Genomic DNA, 19,750 nt, shown 5'->3' with positions numbered 1-19,750 from the left:
GCAAGTACTTCCAGTGCTATGTTGAATAGGAGTGGTGAGAGAGGACAGCCTTGTCTTGTGCCAGAATTTAGAGGGAAGGCTTTCAGTTTTTCTCCATTGAGGATAATATTTGCCACTGGCTTGTGGTAGATGGCCTTCACTATATTGAGAAAGGTTCCCTCCATTCCCATCTTGCTGAGAGTTTTGATCAAGAATGGGTGTTGGACCTTATCAAATGCTTTCTCTGCATCTATTGATATGATCATGTGGTTTTTATTTTTCTTGTTATTGATGTTGTGTATTATGTTGATAGATTTACGGATGTTAAACCAGCCTTGCATTCCTGGGATGAAACCTACTTGATCGTAGTGGATGATCTTCTTAACGAGGCATTGAATCCTATTTGCCAGGATTTTGTTGAGGATCTTTGCATCTGCATTCATCAGTGATATTGGTCTGTAATTTTCTTTTTTGGTAGCGTCTCTGTCTGGTTTAGGTATCAAGGTGATGTTGGCTTCATAAAAGCTATTTGGAAGTGTTTCTGTTTATTCAATTTCATGAAAGAGTCTTGCCAAGATTGGCAGTAGTTCCTCTTGGAAAGTTTGATAGAATTCATTAGTGAATCCATCTGGACCTGGGCTTTTGTTTTTCGGCAGACATTTGATTACTGTTTTAATTTCATCAATGGTGATGGGGGGTGTTTAGATATGCTACATCCTCTTCCTTCAACCGTGGAAGATTATAAGAGTCCAAGAATTTATCCATTTCTTCCAGGTTCTCATTTTTAGTGGCGTAGAGTTTTTCAAAGTAGTTTCTGATTACCCTTTGAATCTCTGTCATATCAGTAGTGATCTCTCCTTTTTCATTCCTGATACGAGTTATCAAGTTTCTCTCTCTCTCTTTCTTTGTTAGGTTTGCCAGTGGTCTATCAATCTTGTTTATTTTTTCAAAGAACCAACTTCTGCTTTCGTTGATCTTTCGGATTGTTTTTTGAGTTTCCACTTCGTTGATTTCTGCTCTCAGCTTTGTTATTTCCTTCTGTCTTCCTATTCTTGGGTCCTTTTGTTGAGCATTTTCTAGTTCTATTAGCTGTGTCATTAAGCTACTCCGGTAAGCTCCTTCTTCCTTCCTGATGTGTGCTTGCAAAGGTATAAATTTTCCTCTCAGTACTGCTTTTGCTGTGTCCCATAAGTTCTGAGAGTTTGTGTCTTTATTGTCATTTGTTTCCAGGAACCTTTTTATTTCCTCCTTGATTTCATCTCGGACCCACTGGTTATTGAGCATGAGGCTGTTTAACTTCCAGGTGTTAAAGTGTTTCTTCTTTGGAGTTCACAAATAATTTCAGAGCCTTGTGGTCAGCGAAGGTAGTCTGCAAAATTTCTATCCTCTTGATCTTATGGAGGTATGTTTTATGTGCCAGCATGTAGTCTATCCTGGAGAATGTCCCATGTACATTGGAGAAGAATGTGTATCCAGGTTTCTGGGGATGGAGTGTCCTATATATATCCACTAGGCCTCTTTCTTCCATTTCTCTCCTCAGGTCTAGTATATTCTTGTTGGGTTTCAGTCTGGTTGACCTGTCCAGTGTTGACAAAGCTGTGTTAAGGTCCCCCCACAATTATTGTGTTGTTGTTGATATTATTTTTCAGATTTGTCAACAGTTGTATTAAATATTTTGCTGGCCCCTCATTCGGTGCATATATGTTTAGGAGAGTGAATTCTTCCTGCTCTACGTACCCCTTGATTAATATAAAATGTCCGTCTTTGTCCCTTACAACCTTCCTGAGTATAAAGTTTGCATTATCTGATATTAGTATGGCCACTCCAGCTTTTTTATGGGTGTTGTTTGCTTGGATAACTTTTCTCCAGCCTTTTATTTTGAGTCTATGTTTGTTCAGACTATTCAGGTGCATTTCTTGTAGGCAGCAGAAGGTTGGATTGAGTTTTTTGATCCATTTAGCCACTCTGTGTCTCTTAACTGGTGCATTTAGTCCATTGACGTTGAGAGAAAGAATTGTCCTGGGATTTAACGCCATCTTTATTTCAAAATTTGGTGTGTCTTTTGGGTAGTCTTGTCTTAGATTAGGTCTTTCCAGTTTTTCTCTTAAGACTGGTTTTGTGTCTGTGAAGTTTCTGAGCTGTTTTTTGTCTGTGAAACCATGTATTCTTCCATCAAACCGGAAAGTGAGTTTTGCTGGGTATAGTATTCTGGGTGAAGCATTCATTTCATTCAGTCTTGTCACAATATCCCACCACTGCTTTCTGGCATTGAGCGTTTCTGGTGACAGGTCTGCTGTAAATCTCAGGGAAGCTTGCTTGAACATGATTTCCCCTTTTGATCTTGCTGTTTTCAGAATTCTGTCTCTATCTGTGGGATTTGTCATTGTGACTAGGATGTGTCTTGGGGTGGTTTTTCTGGGGTCTCTTTTGGTTGGTACTCTTCGGGCATGCAGGATTTGATCACATATATTCTTTAGCTCTGGAAGTTTCTCTTTAATGATGTTCTTGACCATTGATTCTTCCTGGAAATTTTCTTCCTGGGTCTCTGGGACTCCAATGATTCTTAAGTTGTTTCTGTTGATCTTATCATAGACTTCTATTTTCGTCTGTTCCCATTCTTTGACTAATTTTTCCATTGTCTGCTCATTTGCTTTAAGTTTTTTGTCCAATCTCTCCTGCTGTATGGAATTGTTATGTATCTCATCTTCCACAGCACCAAGTCTATTCTCAGCTTCTGATACCCTGTCCCAGAGCTTATCCATTTTGTCATTCACTTCGTTTACTGACTTTTTCAGTCCTGTTAGTTGACATGTTATTTCAGTTTGGAGTTTTGTCATTTCTGCCTTCATATTTTCTTGGTTCTTATTAGTGTTCTGTTCAACTCGATCCATGGTTGCTTGGAGTCTGTTGAGCACCTTCCATATTGCTAGTCTAAAGTCCTTATCTGAGAGATTGATTAGTTGTTCAGTCATTATCTGGTCCTCAGAATTGTCATCTTCATTCTCTATGTCTGATGCTGGCCTGCGTTGTTTCCCCATTGTCACACTTGTATTGTGGGTTTTTCTACATGTTGTAGTGGTATTCATTGTCTATATGATGTAGGCAGCACACTCCTCTGGCTCCTCCCTTTCTGGATGGGCTGACTTTCCTCTAAGGGAGGGGAGTCCTCCGTGGATGAAGCCTCACACTGGGTCAAATCTTAGGCCCGAGCATGCAACAGAGAAGACAGTCCAGAGAGAAATGTTTGCTTCTGTGATATAGCGCCGTTCTTAGTGTGATTTTTCCTTCTTGTTGCAATGGAGTTCTTTCCTTAGAAAGAGTGCACGGCCGCGTAGCAAAGCGGAGCTTTTGCAAAGGTTAGCCGGTTTTTATGCTCTGAAGTCCCTCCCAGAAAATGGCGTCTGGGGGCTGAGCCGAGGTTTCTGGAGGCTCTTTTTGCCCCACTCGCAAGAGTTTCACGCAAGAGGACAGTAGACAGACATAGACAGGTCACACTCACAGTCTTTCACAGCTGAGCCCCACTGGGCCGGTGTACTTTCGCGGATTTTCCCCGCCTGGTGTCACACACAGGGAGCCAGCTTTTGCAAAGGTTAGCCGGTTTTTATGCTCTCTGGAGAACATTATTCAGCAGCATCCCATGGTGTTCTCTGAGTCCTGCCAGGAAGAAATTGTTGAATTGCAGAGCAAGGACTAAACCCTGAGCTGAACCCTGGGTGTGGTTCCCCCCCCCCATAAAACCTCCAGCAAAAGAAAAAAAAACTATTCTCTTTGGGGATTCTGATTATAATAGACTGCTTTTGGAAGTTTTACAGCTGATGAAGAATCTATTAATTAACAAAAAAATAATCTTTTAGTTTCAGTTTATTCCATTGTTTATTTCTTCATCTCAAAGTTCATTGTCTTTTTGTTCCTGCACTGTCTAAATAGCATTCATTTCAATTATTGCATTTTTAAATGTTTTGGGTCAATACCCAGTAGTATTCTTAGTTTTAAGGGCTTACTTTTAAAATTATTCATTGCTTCATTTAAGTGCTGTGATTGCAAGATTATATATTGTTGGGTTTTCAATAATAAGATGCACCCCATCCTGCATCCAGTGCACCCTTCCTGCCACAGATGTCTCGCCGTTTGGCATAGGTCTCAAATAATAGTGCTAATAATTTTGACCAGGGATCACACCTGCTAGTGTTTAGAGGATCATATTTGGTTAATCAGGCGGATCAAATGGTGTTTTTTGTGCAAGGCAATTACCTTAATCTCTGTATTGTCCTTTGATTCAAAATTACTGCATTCTTAAATTTCACACTTGGCTATTTTTATTTTTTTTGTAAATTTGAGGTATTTTCTTATTTGGTCTTTTATGCTTCTGTCTTAGCACTTTTCTTTTGGCCTTCCTAAACATATAAAATATGGTTATCAGGACACCAGGCGGGGAAAATCCGCGAAAGTACACCGGCCCAGTGGGGCTCAGCTGTGAAAGACTGTGAGTGTGACCTGTCTATGTCTGTCTACTGTCCTCTTGCGTGAAACTCTTGCGAGTGGGGCAAAAAGAGCCTCCAGAAACCTCGCTCGCCCAGACGCCATTTTCAGGGAGGGACTTCAGAGCATAAAAGCCGGCTATCCTTTGCAAAAGCTGGCTCCCTGTGTGTGACACCAGGCGGGGAAAATCCGCGAAAGTACACCGGCCCAGTGGGGCTCAGCTGTGAAAGACTGTGAGTGTGACCTGTCTATGTCTGTCTACTGTCCTCTTGCGTGAAACTCTTGCGAGTGGGGCAAAAAGAGCCTCCAGAAACCTCGCTCGCCCAGACGCCATTTTCAGGGAGGGACTTCAGAGCATAAAAACCGGCTATCCTTTGCAAAAGCTGGCTCCCTGTGTGTGACACCAGGCGGGGAAAATCCGCGAAAGTACACCGGCCCAGTGGGGCTCAGCTGTGAAAGACTGTGAGTGTGACCTGTCTATGTCTGTCCACTGTCCTCTTGCGTGAAACTCTTGCGAGTGGGGCAAAAAGAGGCTCAGAGGAGCACGGCCGCTCCGCTTCGCTACGTGGCCGTGCACTCTTTCTAAGGAAAGAACTCCATTGCAACAAGAAGGAAAAATCACACTAAGAACGGCGCTATATCACAGAAGCAAACATTTCTCTCTGGACTGTCTTCTCTGTTACATGCTCGGGCCTAAGATTTGACCCAGTGTGAGGCTTCATCCACGGAGGACTCCCCTCCCTTAGAGGCAAGTCAGCCCATCCAGAAAGGGAGGAGCCAGAGGAGTGTGCTGCCTACATCATATAGACAATGAATACCACTACAACACGTAGAAAAACCCACAATACAAATGTGACAATGGGGAAACAGCGCAGGCCAGCATCAGACATAGAGAATGAAGATGACAATTCTGAGGACCAGATAATGACTGAACAACTAATCAACCTCTCAGATAAGGACTTTAGACTAGCAATATGGAAGGTGCTCAACAGACTCCAAGAAACCATGGATCGAGTTGAACAGAACACTAATAAGAACCAAGAAAATATGAAGGCAGAAATGACAAAACTCCAAACTGAAATAACATGTCAACTAACAGGCCTGAAAAACTCAGTAAACGAAGTGAATGACAAAATGGATAAGCTCTGGGACAGGGTATCAGAAGCTGAGAATAGACTTGGTGCTGTGGAAGATGAGATACATAACAATTCCATACAGCAGGAGAGATTGGACAAAAAACTTAAAGCAAATGAGCAGACAATGGAAAAATTAGTCAAAGAATGGGAACAGACGAAAATAGAAGTCTATGATAAGATCAACAGAAACAACTTAAGAATCATTGGAGTCCCAGAGACCCAGGAAGAAAATTTCCAGGAAGAATCAATGGTCAAGAACATCATTAAAGAGAAACTCCCAGAGCTAAAGAATATATGTGATCAAATCCTGCATGCCCGAAGAGTACCAACCAAAAGAGACCCCAGAAAAACCACCCAAGACACATCCTAGTCACAATGACAAATCCCACAGATAGAGACAGAATTCTGAAAACAGCAAGATCAAAAGGGGAAATCATGTTCAAGCAAGCTTCCCTGAGATTTACAGCAGACCTGTCACCAGAAACGCTCAATGCCAGAAAGCAGTGGTGGGATATTGTGACAAGACTGAATGAAATGAATGCTTCACCCAGAATACTATACCCAGCAAAACTCACTTTCCGGTTTGATGGAAGAATACATGGTTTCACAGACAAAAAACAGCTCAGAAACTTCACAGACACAAAACCAGTCTTAAGAGAAAAACTGAAAGACCTAATCTAAGACAAGACTACCCAAAAGACACACCAAATTTTGAAATAAAGATGGCGTTAAATCCCAGGACAATTCTTTCTCTCTCAACGTCAATGGACTAAATGCACCAGTTAAGAGACACAGAGTGGCTAAATGGATCAAAAAACTCAATCCAACCTTCTGCTGCCTACAAGAAACGCACCTGAATAGTCAGAACAAACATAGACTCAAAATAAAAGGCTGGAGAAAAGTTATCCAAGCAAACAACACCCATAAAAAAGCTGGAGTGGCCATACTAATATCAGATAATGCAAACTTTATACTCAGGAAGGTTGTAAGGGACAAAGACGGACATTTTATATTAATCAAGGGGTACGTAGAGCAGGAAGAATTCACTCTCCTAAACATATATGCACCGAATGAGGGGCCAGCAAAATATTTAATACAACTGCTGACAAATCTGAAAAATAATATCAACAACAACACAATAATTGTGGGGGACCTAAACACGGCTTTGTCAACACTGGACAGGTCAACCAGACTGAAACCCAACAAGAATATACTAGACCTGAGGAGAGAAATGGAAGAAAGAGGCCTAGTGGATATATATAGGACACTCCATCCCCAGAAACCTGGATACACATTCTTCTCCAATGTACATGGGACATTCTCCAGGATAGACTACATGCTGGCACATAAAACATACCTCCATAAGATCAAGAGGATAGAAATTTTGCAGACTACCTTCGCTGACCACAAGGCTCTGAATTTATTTGTGAACTCCAAAGGGACTCAGAAGAAACACTTTAACACCTGGAAGTTAAACAGCCTCATGCTCAATAACCAGTGGGTCCAAGATGAAATCAAGGAGGAAATAAAAAGGTTCCTGGAAACAAATGACAATAAAGACACAAACTCTCAGAACTTATGGGACACAGCAAAAGCAGTACTGAGAGGAAAATTTATAGCTTTGCAAGCACACATCAGGAAGGAAGAAGGAGCTTACCTGAGTAGCTTAATGACACAGCTAATAGAACTAGAAAATGCTCAACAAAAGGACCCAAGAACAGGAAGACAGAAGGAAATAACAAAGCTGAGAGCAGAAATCAACGAAGTGGAAACTCAAAAAACAATCCGAAAGATCAACGAAAGCAGAAGTTGGTTCTTTGAAAAAATAAACAAGATTGATAGACCACTGGCAAACCTAACAAAGAAAGAGAGAGAGAGAAACTTGATAACTCGTATCAGGAATGAAAAAGGAGAGATCACTACTGATATGACAGAGATTCAAAGGGTAATCAGAAACTACTTTGAAAAACTCTACGCCACTAAAAATGAGAACCTGGAAGAAATGGATAAATTCTTGGACTCTTATAATCTTCCACGGTTGAAGGAAGAGGATGTAGCATATCTAAACACCCCCATCACCATTGATGAAATTAAAACAGTAATCAAATGTCTGCCGAAAAACAAAAGCCCAGGTCCAGATGGATTCACTAATGAATTCTATCAAACTTTCCAAGAGGAACTACTGCCAATCTTGGCAAGACTCTTTCATGAAATTGAACAAACAGAAACACTTCCAAATAGCTTTTATGAAGCCAACATCACCTTGATACCTAAACCAGACAGAGACGCTACCAAAAAAGAAAATTACAGACCAATATCACTGATGAATGCAGATGCAAAGATCCTCAACAAAATCCTGGCAAATAGGATTCAATGCCTCATTAAGAAGATCATCCACTACGATCAAGTAGGTTTCATCCCAGGAATGCAAGGCTGGTTTAACATCCGTAAATCTATCAACATAATACACAACATCAATAACAAGAAAAATAAAAAACCACATGATCATATCAATAGATGCAGAGAAAGCATTTGATAAGGTCCAACACCCATTCTTGATCAAAACTCTCAGCAAGATGGGAATGGAGGGAACCTTTCTCAATATAGTGAAGGCCATCTACCACAAGCCAGTGGCAAATATTATCCTCAATGGAGAAAAACTGAAAGCCTTCCCTCTAAATTCTGGCACAAGACAAGGCTGTCCTCTCTCACCACTCCTATTCAACATAGCACTGGAAGTACTTGCTATAGCGATTAGGCAAGAAAAGGATATCAAGGGAATCCAGATAGGAAAGGAAGAAGTCAAGCTCTCACTGTTTGCAGATGACATGATACTCTACTTAGAAAACCCTAAAGACTCTATCAAAAAGCTTCTAGAAACAATAGACTCATATAGCAAGGTGGCAGGCTACAAAATTAACACACAAAAATCAATGGCCTTTCTATACACCAACAGTAATAAAGAAGAAATGGACATTAAGAAAACAACCCCATTCACAATAGTACCACACAAACTCAAATATCTTGGAATCAACTTGACTAAATATGTGAAGGACCTATACAAAGAAAACTATAAAACTCTGCTCCAAGAAATAAGAGAGGACACACGGAAATGGAAACACATACCCTGCTCATGGATTGGCAGGATTAACATCATCAAAATGTCAATACTCCCCAAGGCATTATACAGATTTAATGCCATCCCTCTAAAGATACCCATGACATTCTTCAAAGAAGTGGATCAGACACTTTTGAAATTCATTTGGAACAATAAACACCCTCGAATAGCTAAAGCAATCATTGGGAAAAAGAATATGGGAGGAATTACTTTTCCCAACTTTAAACTGTACTACAAAGCAACAGTTATCAAAACAGCATGGTATTGGAATAAGGATAGGTCCTCAGATCAGTGGAATAGGCTTGAATACTCAGAAAATGTTCCCCAGAGATACAACCATCTAATTTTTGATAAAGGAGCAGGAAATCCTAAATGGAGCAGGGAAAGCCTCTTCAACAAGTGGTGTTGGCACAATTGGATAGCCACTTGCAAAAAATTAAACTTAGACCCCCAGCTAACATCATGTACAAAGGTAAAATCCAAATGGATTAAAGACCTCGATATCAGCCCCAAAACCATAAGATATATAGAACAGCACATAGGCAAAACACTACAGGACATTACAGGCATCTTCAAGGAGGAAACTGCACTCTCCAAGCAAGTGAAAGCAGAGATTAACAGATGGGAATATATTAAGCTGAGAAGCTTCTGCACCTCAAAGGAAATAGTGCCCAGGATACAAGAGCCACCCACTGAGTGGGAGAAACTATTCACCCAATACCCATCAGATAAGGGGCTAATCTCCAAAATATACAAGGCACTGACAGAACTTTACAAGAAAAAAACATCTAACCCCATCAAAAAATGGGGAGAAGAAATGAACAGACACTTTGACAAAGAAGAAATACGCATGGCCAAAAGACACATGAAAAAATGTTCCACATCACTAATCATCAGGGAGATGCAAATCAAAACAACGATGAGATACCACCTCACACCCCAGAGAATGGCACACATCACAAAGAATGAGAATAAACAGTGTTGGCGGGGATGTGGAGAGAAAGGAACTCTTATCCACTGCTGGTGGGAATGCTGTCTAGTTCAACCTTTATGGAAAGCATATGGAGATTCCTCCAAAAACTGGAAATCGAGCTCCCATACGATCCAGCTATACCACTCCTAGGAATATACCCTAGGAACACAAAAATACAATACAAAAACCCCTTCCTTACACCTATATTCATTGCAGCTCTATTTACCATAGCAAGACTCTGGAAACAACCAAGATGCCCTTCAACAGATGAATGGCTAAAGAAACTGTGGTACATATACACAATGGAATATTATGCAGCTGTCAGGAGAGATGAAGTCATGAAATTTTCCTATACATGGATGTACATGGAATCTATTATGCTGAGTGAAATAAGTCAGAGAGAGAGAGAAAAACGCAGAATGGTCTCACTCATCTCTGGGTTTTAAGAAAAATGAAAGACACCCTTGTAATAATAATTTTCAGACACAAAAGAGAAAAGAGCTGGAAGTTCCAGCTCACCTCAGGGAGCTCACCACAAAGAGTGATGAGTTTAGTTAGAGAAATAACTACATTTTGAACTGTCCTAATATTGAGAATGTATGAGGGAAATGTAGAGCCTGTTTAGGGTACAGGCGGGGGTTGGGTGGGGAGGAGGGTGATTTGGGACTTGGGTGATGGGAATGTTGCACTGGTGATGGGTGGTGTTCCTTTTATGACTGAAACCCAAACACAATCATGTATGTAATCAAGGTGTTTAAATAAAAAAAAAAATTAAAAAAAAAAATAAAAAAAAAAATAAATAAAGTTCTAAAAAATTATAAAAAAAAAAAAAAATATGGTTATCAATTGTTTTAATGGTCTTTTTACAATGCTTTCTTCTCCTCTTTCCTTTTCTTTTTTTCCCTTTCCCCCCCTCTTCTGTTCTCTTTCCTCTTTCACTGCTTTCTCCCAATTTGTTTCTTTACATAATTTCTTTTGATGTCAGACATTGAGAATTTAATCTTATTGATTTCTAGTCTCTGCTTTTGTTTTCCTAAAATTAACTTGTGCCTTGTTTTGAGAGTGAGTTAGTTAACTTGAAAACAAGTTTGCTCCTCTTTGGTCTTGCTTTTGAGATTATTTAGGTGGGACTAACAGTGTCTATCACTTACACTTTGCCCTGTTCCCAAACAAAATCTCCCTATAGGGGTTCTTCTTTGGCTGGCAATTTCCGGGTTACTTCCAGTTATCTTTACCCCAGGCTGCCTCACAAGCAGTTCTGACCCACCCTTAACTCTATTACAAGGGAACCTCTTTCCTCTGGCTTGTCGTCCCCATTATCTCTGGTAATTTCCCTCCTCTCAGCTGTCTGTCTGCTCAGGAAGCTCCAGCACATAGGACCTACTACCAAACCCAAGGCAAGCTACACAGCTACCTGTATCTCTGAGGGTAATAAAATGCAACAGTTATAGGCTTTACCCCTTTTGTTGCCCAGCCTTTAGATAACTGTCTTCTGTTAGTTAACATTCAATGTTCTGAAACCATTGATTCCTTTTGTGGGCTACATTGAGTGGTGTTTAGGAATGGCTTGTGGCAGTCTCAGGGACGCTGGGATTGAACCTGGGTCAGCTGTGTGTAAGGCAAGCATCCTACCCACTCTATAATCACTCCAGTCCCAGAAACCAGAGTTTCTTATATTTTGTCTGGATTTTCAGTTGTTTACAGCAAGAGGGTAAATCTGTTGCTTCATTGTGGGCAGAAGTGCAGAGATTTCTCAATCTGCTTTTGAAAACAAAAAAGGAAAGCTTCATTGCTTTTAACCCATTTCCCCCTATTCTCTTCAATTACATTAAATGTACTCTGGGTCACCAGGGAAGTGTTATGATCATGTTGTGACTGCATGTGCTGCTTTTAGCAATATTTTTTTTCCTTCTTTGCCCTATATAGTGCTGAGAGACAGCAGTGATGGATGATCTAGTTTAAGAGACTAGGTGTTATTCAGGTACCTAGATAGTAAATTTAGGTGGTTTTAGGAAAAGAATTACTAATTTTTTTTCGAGAAGAAACTTCTATTACTATATTGGTACTAATGGGCTTTCTCATTCTGTGATTTCAAGAATGAATATTTAATTCTAAACTAATATTTTAATTCCAATAAGTCACCTACTAGTCTAGAGGCAATTTTATTTTATTTATTTTGTGTTTGGATTACCTCTAGTGATGCTCAAGGGTTCCTACCCACTCTGCACTTAGTAACCACTTTTGGTGGTGCTCGGAGACAAACGGAGTGCTGGGGATCAAACCTGCATTACTGCATATAAGGCAAGCACCTTATTAGTCTCTATACTTATCACTTTGGCTCTGTAGAGAGGCAACTTGAAACAATGCATTATTAAATACATTTATATTAAAATGTATTAGCCATAATTTACAAAGCTGTTGATAACAGTTTCAGAAGTGTGATCAATCCTGAGAATATGTCTGAAATATTGCCTTTGTTTTTGGGCCACACTTTGCTGTACTCAGGGCTTACTCCTGGTTCTGTGCTCAGGTAGCACTTGAGTGATCATGTGGTTCTGGAGACTGAACAGGGATCAACTGAATGCAAGACAAGCACCTTAATCCTTGTACTATCTGGCAGACCAAGAAATATTTACATTGCAAAGTAGTAGAAGTGTGGGGCTGTGGAGATGGCTTCGAGAGGGCTTGCCTGCACATTTTGTTTGAACCTCAGCACTGCAACAGCACTGCAAGGTGATCTGACACTATTGGCGGGGTGTCTTCCTTCTTCCTCTTCTTCTTCTTCTTCTTCTTCTTCTTCTTCTTCTTCTTCTTCTTCTTCTTCTTCTTCTTCTTCTCTTCTTCTCTTCTTCTTCTTCTTCTTCTTCTCTTCTTCTCTTCTTCTTCTTCTTCTTTTCTTCTTCTTCTTTTCTTTTCTTCTTCTTCTTCTTCTTTCTTCTCTTCTTCTTCTTTTTTTCTTCTTCTTCTTCTTCCTTCTTCTTCCTTCTTCTTCCTTCTTCTTCTTCTCTTCTTCTTCTTCTTCTTCTTCTTCTTCTTCTTCTTCTTTCTTCTTCTTCTTCTTCTTCTCTTCTTCTTCTTTCTCTTTTCTTCTCTTCTTCTTCTTCTTCTTTCTTCTTCTTCTTCTTCTTCTTTCTTCTTTTCTTCTTCTTCTTCTTCTTCTCTTCTTCTTTCTTCTTCTTTCGCCTTCTTCTTCCTTCTTCTTCTTTTCTTCTTTCTTCTTCTTCTTCTTCTTCTTTCTTCTCTTTCTTCCTCTTCTTCTTCTTCTTCTTCTTCTCTTCCTTCTTCTTTCTTCTTCTTCGTCTTCTTCTTCTTTTCTTCTTCTTCTTTTCTTCTTCTTCTTCTTCTTCTTCTTCTTCTTCTTCTTCTTCTTCTTCTTCTTCTTCTTCTTCTTCTTCTTCTTCTTCTTCTTCTTCTTCTTCTTCTTTCTTCTAAGATATTCTCCTTTTTGAAAAGAAGCCAGTAGAATTTGGATTCCTGGCATCATAAAGAAAGACTTTGGGGTTTGACAACTAACATGTCTGGAGCCTGTAGTCAGTCTCATGACAGTATGCTTCAAGGGTAGAGACACCCTATATTTCTTAGGCCAAGGGAATTGCCTTTCCATTTTCCCCAATATTTACTGTGTCTATGCAAAAAAAATATTAGCATAGCTGTTCCCCCATTTTTTAATTTATCTTTAAATTTTATTTTATTTTCTCCTTTTTCTTCTTTTAACTTTATTTATATTTATAGCTCCCACCTGCTTAAAAAAACCATAGAACATGAATCATCTAGTTCTGCCTCATATTTCTTTTCTTTTCTATTTTTTTTGAGTGTCAGGAGGCCACACCCAGGGACACTCAGGGATTACTCATGGCTTTGCACTCAGAAATTGCTCATGGCTTGAGGATGCCAGAGATGGAACCCAGATCTATCCTGGGTCAGCTGCGTGCAAGGCAAATGTCCTATAGCTGCGCTATCATGCTGGCCCCAGCTACCTGATATTTCTATGTCTTCTTACAAACTAAGGGGGAAAAAAGTGGATGGAATCCAGGGACCAAGTGGTCTCAGGAGCATTGAATGGATATAAAAAATGGTCAGATCTAAATACCCATGCCAACATCAATGACAATAGAATCAAGAGACCCACACTACAATAGGCTATACACAAAAGGGACCTGTTACACTAGCAGTCTAGAGGGTTAAGGGTGAAGGTATGGGAAGCAAGCTGGGAACAGTGGTGGAGGGAGGAGGGGAGGTCAACACTGGTGGTGGCAATGGCCCTAATTCACTGTCATTATGTACCTAAAATACAATAGTGAAACACTTGTAATTCACAATGGTCTCAATAAAAATTACAAAAAAGAAGAATTTAGATTCTTAATATTTAAGAGTAAGTTATTGTTATCACTTTACTGATAGCCTAGTATTTATTAGAACGCTGTAGATTTTAAAGCTTTAAAAGGGAGTCTCTTTGCTTGCAGATTTCCACAACTCTGATGGCTTATATTGTTATTGATGTTGTTGGACCAGGAAGTTGAGAGTGAAAGATGAGATGATTTGCTCAAATTTATGTTAGGGAATTAACAGCAGGGGCCTAGTTATTTTAATTGGAATTCTGTTGCTTTTTGCCCACCTGTGTTCAATAACTCTACCTTGAACATGAAAGGGATTGTTCTTGATAATTAAGGTATCTGTATCATGCAAGTTCTATTTGGGCACCAGTTCTTTTCAAGGGACTCATTTGAACAGTCTAATGTTGTTTTTATTAATTGGATGGTAAGCGAATAACATTTTAAAAGATCGTAACATTGCTTAAAATGGCTATAGGTTCAAATAAATACCTTTCTCTCTTTTTCCAAAGCAGTTATTTGTAGAATGGTTAGAGTTATAGTAATAACCCACCTACGAAGAATTTATTCATTAAAATTCTACTGCTTTATTAATCTTTGGGTTTCTTGACATTTAATGCATGTTATGCTGCTAGCTAGTATGGGAAGAGATGTGAGACTTGTAATATATTCTTGGAAGTACTAAGTTCAGCCAATCAGTGAGATGATCAGGCATATTTTCTTTCATCTTTCTGAAAGACTGTAATGATGAGTGTTTTGTTGGCTCGAAATCCTCTTCTGTTTGGTGCTAAACAGACACACAGGTGCTTATTTGCTAAGCACCTGCTCTTTTAGGTGGCAGGAACATGGTAGCAAATAAAACAGTTCTTGTCCATTTTGACCTTACCAGTTGAGGAGAGAGTTAGATGAAGATAAAAAGAAAATAAATGTTAGTTTATTTCTTGTAAAAATAAGTGCTATAAAAGAAAATAAAGCAGGATACAAATATTGCTGAGTAAGTAATGTATATTTTTTCTTTTTTTAAAAATTTAAATATCTTTATTTAAGCATCATGATTACAAAAATGTTTGAGGTTGGGTTTTAGTTACAAAAAAGAACACTCCCCTTCACCAGTGCAACATTCCCACCACTAATGCCCCCCAACTCCCTCCTCACCCACCCCTTGCAAGTGATAGATGTTCTAAAAAGAAGGGGAGGGAATCAGCCACTTGATAATTAAAGGAAAGTATATCTCTCTATGAGGTTCTGGTTAAAGAAAAGGCTACAAATATGCTTTGCATTTTTATATTGACTAATTATATTTGTATAAATTCATGTATTTAGGTAAATTGGGGGTGGGTATACAAAAAAGTTAATAGCCACTATCTCAATGAATTAAAATCATGAATAATTTAAATTTCTTTTACCCATAAATATTTCCAAGTTCCCTATAATAACTATAAATGGATTTTTCAGCCAGAAAAAAAGCAATGCATGTTATTGAAATTTGAAAACTAAATATGTTGCATATGACTTGCAAGAAATCATTACTAAGCACAATTATTTTTCTTCTCTGGAAGGTAAATGCACCACTGGTAAGTGTCTGACAGTTTGACTTAAATGTATTAAAATGATAATAATTCAGTGCTTTCGGCAGTAGGTGTTCTATAAATACAAACTGTTATAATTAAAGACTCCTATTAATTAGCCAAACAGGATTTGTCTTAATCATAGATTTAATCTGTCTTCTCCTCAAACACTCTGGAGTCTTTATACTTACATTTATAAATTGGACTGAGAAAAGAAAAAAAATGTATATTAATTTCTGTCACATATTCCTCTCTTCCAACATTTCCTCCCAGTAGCTCTGAGACTTCTTTACACGGAGAATAAATACCCTTTTGCCTTTACTGTTTCTCCTTAAGAGACAATATTTCAACTCCTTGAAGAAGGTTCATTGGTGTGTTTAGACTCTTGTCTGTGGGACCAGTGTATTCTGTGAATGATTACCACTCTGCCGTCATTTTCTGTTTTCCTTTCTCTTACCAGGGTCTGATTACTCAGACTGGGACTTGGGGCTACTCATTTCTGTGCTTTCTGAGTGCCTGGCTTTCAGTAGTGCTCCATAAACTCTATAAATTCTGTTCTGAAGTAGGTTACTTAATTTACAGCTTGCACAACCAGTGGATTGTTTGTTTTCATTTATCCTGGTAAGGACCAGCTTTATGTACTAACTGGCTGGCAGCAGTAGGTAATTGTTCTGTCAGATATTGATATTAGTGATGCAGTGAAGGTATTTTTAGAGGCATTTAAAGTCCATTTAACTGGCTTTCATAAAGAATATTATTGTAAATGATCTGACCCAATTTATAAATTGCCTTAGAACAGGAATGGTTCCCCTGAGTAAGAAGTAGTTTCAGCATGCCATACAGACTTAAGTCCTGATTCTCCAGCAAATACAATCAGTTATTTGCAATAAATAGCTTTTTATGTATTTATGTAATTAGTAAGGTCACTAGAGAAATGAAACAACCTGGTGATGGAGATTTCCACTAATCTCTATATTTATTGATTTAGGGACAAGAAGATATCTTGGTGTCCCTTGGAAAGTTTCTAATTTAGTAGATAGAATGGTATACAGTTATTCAGATAAGGTAGATTTATACTTTTTCAGATATTTACTGATGACATTTGTAAATATGACCCTAAAAAGTATAAGGCAAAGAGAGCATCTTAATGTTGAAGCATCCATATCTTGACATAATTTTGGACATTAAGTATCATCACAGACTAATGAATAATAGATTTTGATATCTACTCTCTCTCATCATGTAGTAAACGTTCATTCAGTAAACTATTATTTCTACTTAGATGTCTGATAGACTTCTCAAACTCAAATATGTCCAAAAAGTAAACTCCTACACTCTCTCAGGCAATGGCCACCTCTGTACTTTGATATACTGAGCTCACAATCTTTGAAGCCACTTGGCTGCTTCTATCTTTCTCACATCATCACCAAATTACATTCTTTTGGGCTGCCCCTAAGTAAAATTGGACCTCTTTTCACTATTGCCACTGTCTTGTCTGAACCACTGTAACCTCCATACTGATATCTTAACTTCTAGACTATTTCTCCAATTCCAAAGAGATCTTTAGAAACTATTAATCACATCAAGTTCTTTAGCTCAAAACCTTAGCAATATCCCCATGCCCCTCCCTTGCCCTCTTCTACTCACTCTCTTACCCAGAGTAGATTGGGTATTTTGGGCCTCTTATCTTTTCCCACTGTACTGTTCAAGCTTCTTCCAGTTCCTTGGATGTGTCAGGAAGGCCTTTCTTCTGGTTGCTTCTGCTACTTCAATTTCTTTCAGCCAAGAAATATCTTCTTAGCTTCTGTTCTTAGTTTCTTTATGTCTTTGCACTCCCTTTGCAACATTATGTAAATCTCTATTTTTTTGGTTTTTGGTTATACCCGGCAGTGCTCAGGGGTTACTCCTGGATCTGCGCTCAGAAATTGCTCCTGGCAAGCTCAAGAGAACATATGGGATGCTGGGATTCGAACCACTGTCCTTCTACATGCAAGGTAAACTTCCTACCTCCATGCTATCTCTCTGGCCCCTCAGTTTATTTTTCTTTTAAACTATTAATTCCTTTAGTCTATTCAAATTTTTCCATAATACTTAATCTATTCCAATATACAAATACTTTTACCATCTTTGCCATCTGTTTGTCTCACACATTTGCCCCTGCCTGCATTGTAAATGAACTCTCTGAGGTCAGAAATACTAATATATATATATAATATATATATATATATATATATATATATATATATATATATATATATACTCTCTTAGTGTAAGTAGCAGCAGAGAAAGAATGAAGAGCACCTCCAAGACTGATGAATGTGGTGAGGCTTCATTGAGAAGCAGGAATTTTATTGCCATTAGTCCCAAGGGTTGTGAGGTCATAACTAGTCAGAGAGACGTGTCAGTTCAGTATTCTAACAACTCATCTGACTGAATGGCTATAAGAGTAGAACTTGATTTCCTCACAGATCTGATGGACACAGAGTCTGAGTTCAAGTTGCCAGTTTGTATGACTTGAAAACCTCTGGCCTGACTTGGCTAACTACTCTATGAACCATCATTCCTGTCTTCTACTTGTAGAAACTTCAATTTTTTAATGATATTTTTGCACCATACCTGGTAATGCTCAGTGGTTACTTCTGACACAGAACTCGATAATTACTCCTAAAAGACTCAGGAGCAATATTATAGTGAGTAAAGCATTTGCCTTGCATGCAACTGATTTGAGCTTGATCTTTGGCATTCCTCCTACCCCTTGGGGTCTTCCAAGTTCCCCCAGGATAATCCTTGAGCACAAAGCCAGGAGTAAGACACAAGTACTGGTGAGTTTGAACCAACATTCTCCGTATATTTTAATAAAAAATTTGACAATTTTATTGAGATATAATTTGCAAAGGCAAATGTATGTATTTAATTATATGCAAGAATGTACATATTTAATTATGTGATTAAATACAATATTGTTTCTATACATATGTTTTGTGAAATGATTATTCCAATCAAATTAACACATATTAATCACTTTACATAGTTATTATGTTATGTGTGTAATAAAGAAAATTAAGGTCTGAGAATATGGTAGAGCACTTGCCTGGCATGTATGAAGCTCTTGTTTTGAGTCCTGGTATTATTTAATCCACTGAACACCTTTTAGAGTAATTTCCAAAACAGCAGATGGGATTGCCCCTGAGTTCCTCAAGTCTGCCCTCATAAATAAATAAAAAAATTAATAATTTCTCAGCAAATTTAAAATATACAATCTAGTATTATTCTTACTATGCTGTTGACATGATGTACATTAAATTACATAGAACTTTAATTTTATTTTTTGTTTGTTTTGGTTTTTGTATTATAATAGAGTTTATTCATTATAGATGCATATTCATATCCTTTGAGATCTTACCCAGGAAATGCTATTTTACTCTGTTTTATGAATATTTTTGGCAACATCCAGCAGTGTTCAGGGATACTCCTGGCTCTTTACACAAGGATCACTCCTGGCATGGCTTGGGGACCCATATGTTGTGCTAGGGATTGAACTCAGGTTAGCCACATATAAAGTAAGTTTCCTGTCTTCTATAGAATCTCTCTCTCTCTCATTAAAAAAAATCAGGGGCTGAAGATATAGCACAGTAGTAGGGCATTTGCCTTGCATGCTGCTGACCCAGGAAGGACCCGGGTTTGAATCTCAGCATCCCATATGGCTCCCCAAGCCTGCCAGGAGTGACTTCTGAGCACAGAGCCAGGAGTAACTCCTGATTGCCACTGGGTGTGGTCCAAAACCAAAAAACAAACAAACAAAAAAAAAATAGAATCATTGTGAGATACACAGCTACAGAGTTGTTGATGGTTGAATTTCAATCATACAGCCTTCCTTCACCAGCACACATTTCCTGCCACCAATGGCCCCCAGTCTCCCCAATTCCCCACCTCCCACCTGCCTTTATGGCAGACTCCCTCTCCCCTCTTGTCTCTATCTCTGTATCTGTCTCTCTCCTTCTCCTTCCCTCTCTCTCTTCTTCCTCTTTGACCTTTATGTATTGTTAATGAAAGTATATCATTCATTTCTCTTTACCTTCTTCTAGTTCTTGCCCAGGGTGATCATTTTTGACAATCATTGTCACAATGATCTGAAACTGACATTTTTAGATCCGATATATAAGTGA

Source organism: Suncus etruscus, chromosome 11 (assembly GCF_024139225.1).
Source record: "Suncus etruscus isolate mSunEtr1 chromosome 11, mSunEtr1.pri.cur, whole genome shotgun sequence".
NCBI classification, from domain to species: domain Eukaryota; kingdom Metazoa; phylum Chordata; class Mammalia; order Eulipotyphla; family Soricidae; genus Suncus; species Suncus etruscus.
Note: the sequence above shows the minus strand (reverse complement) of the source record.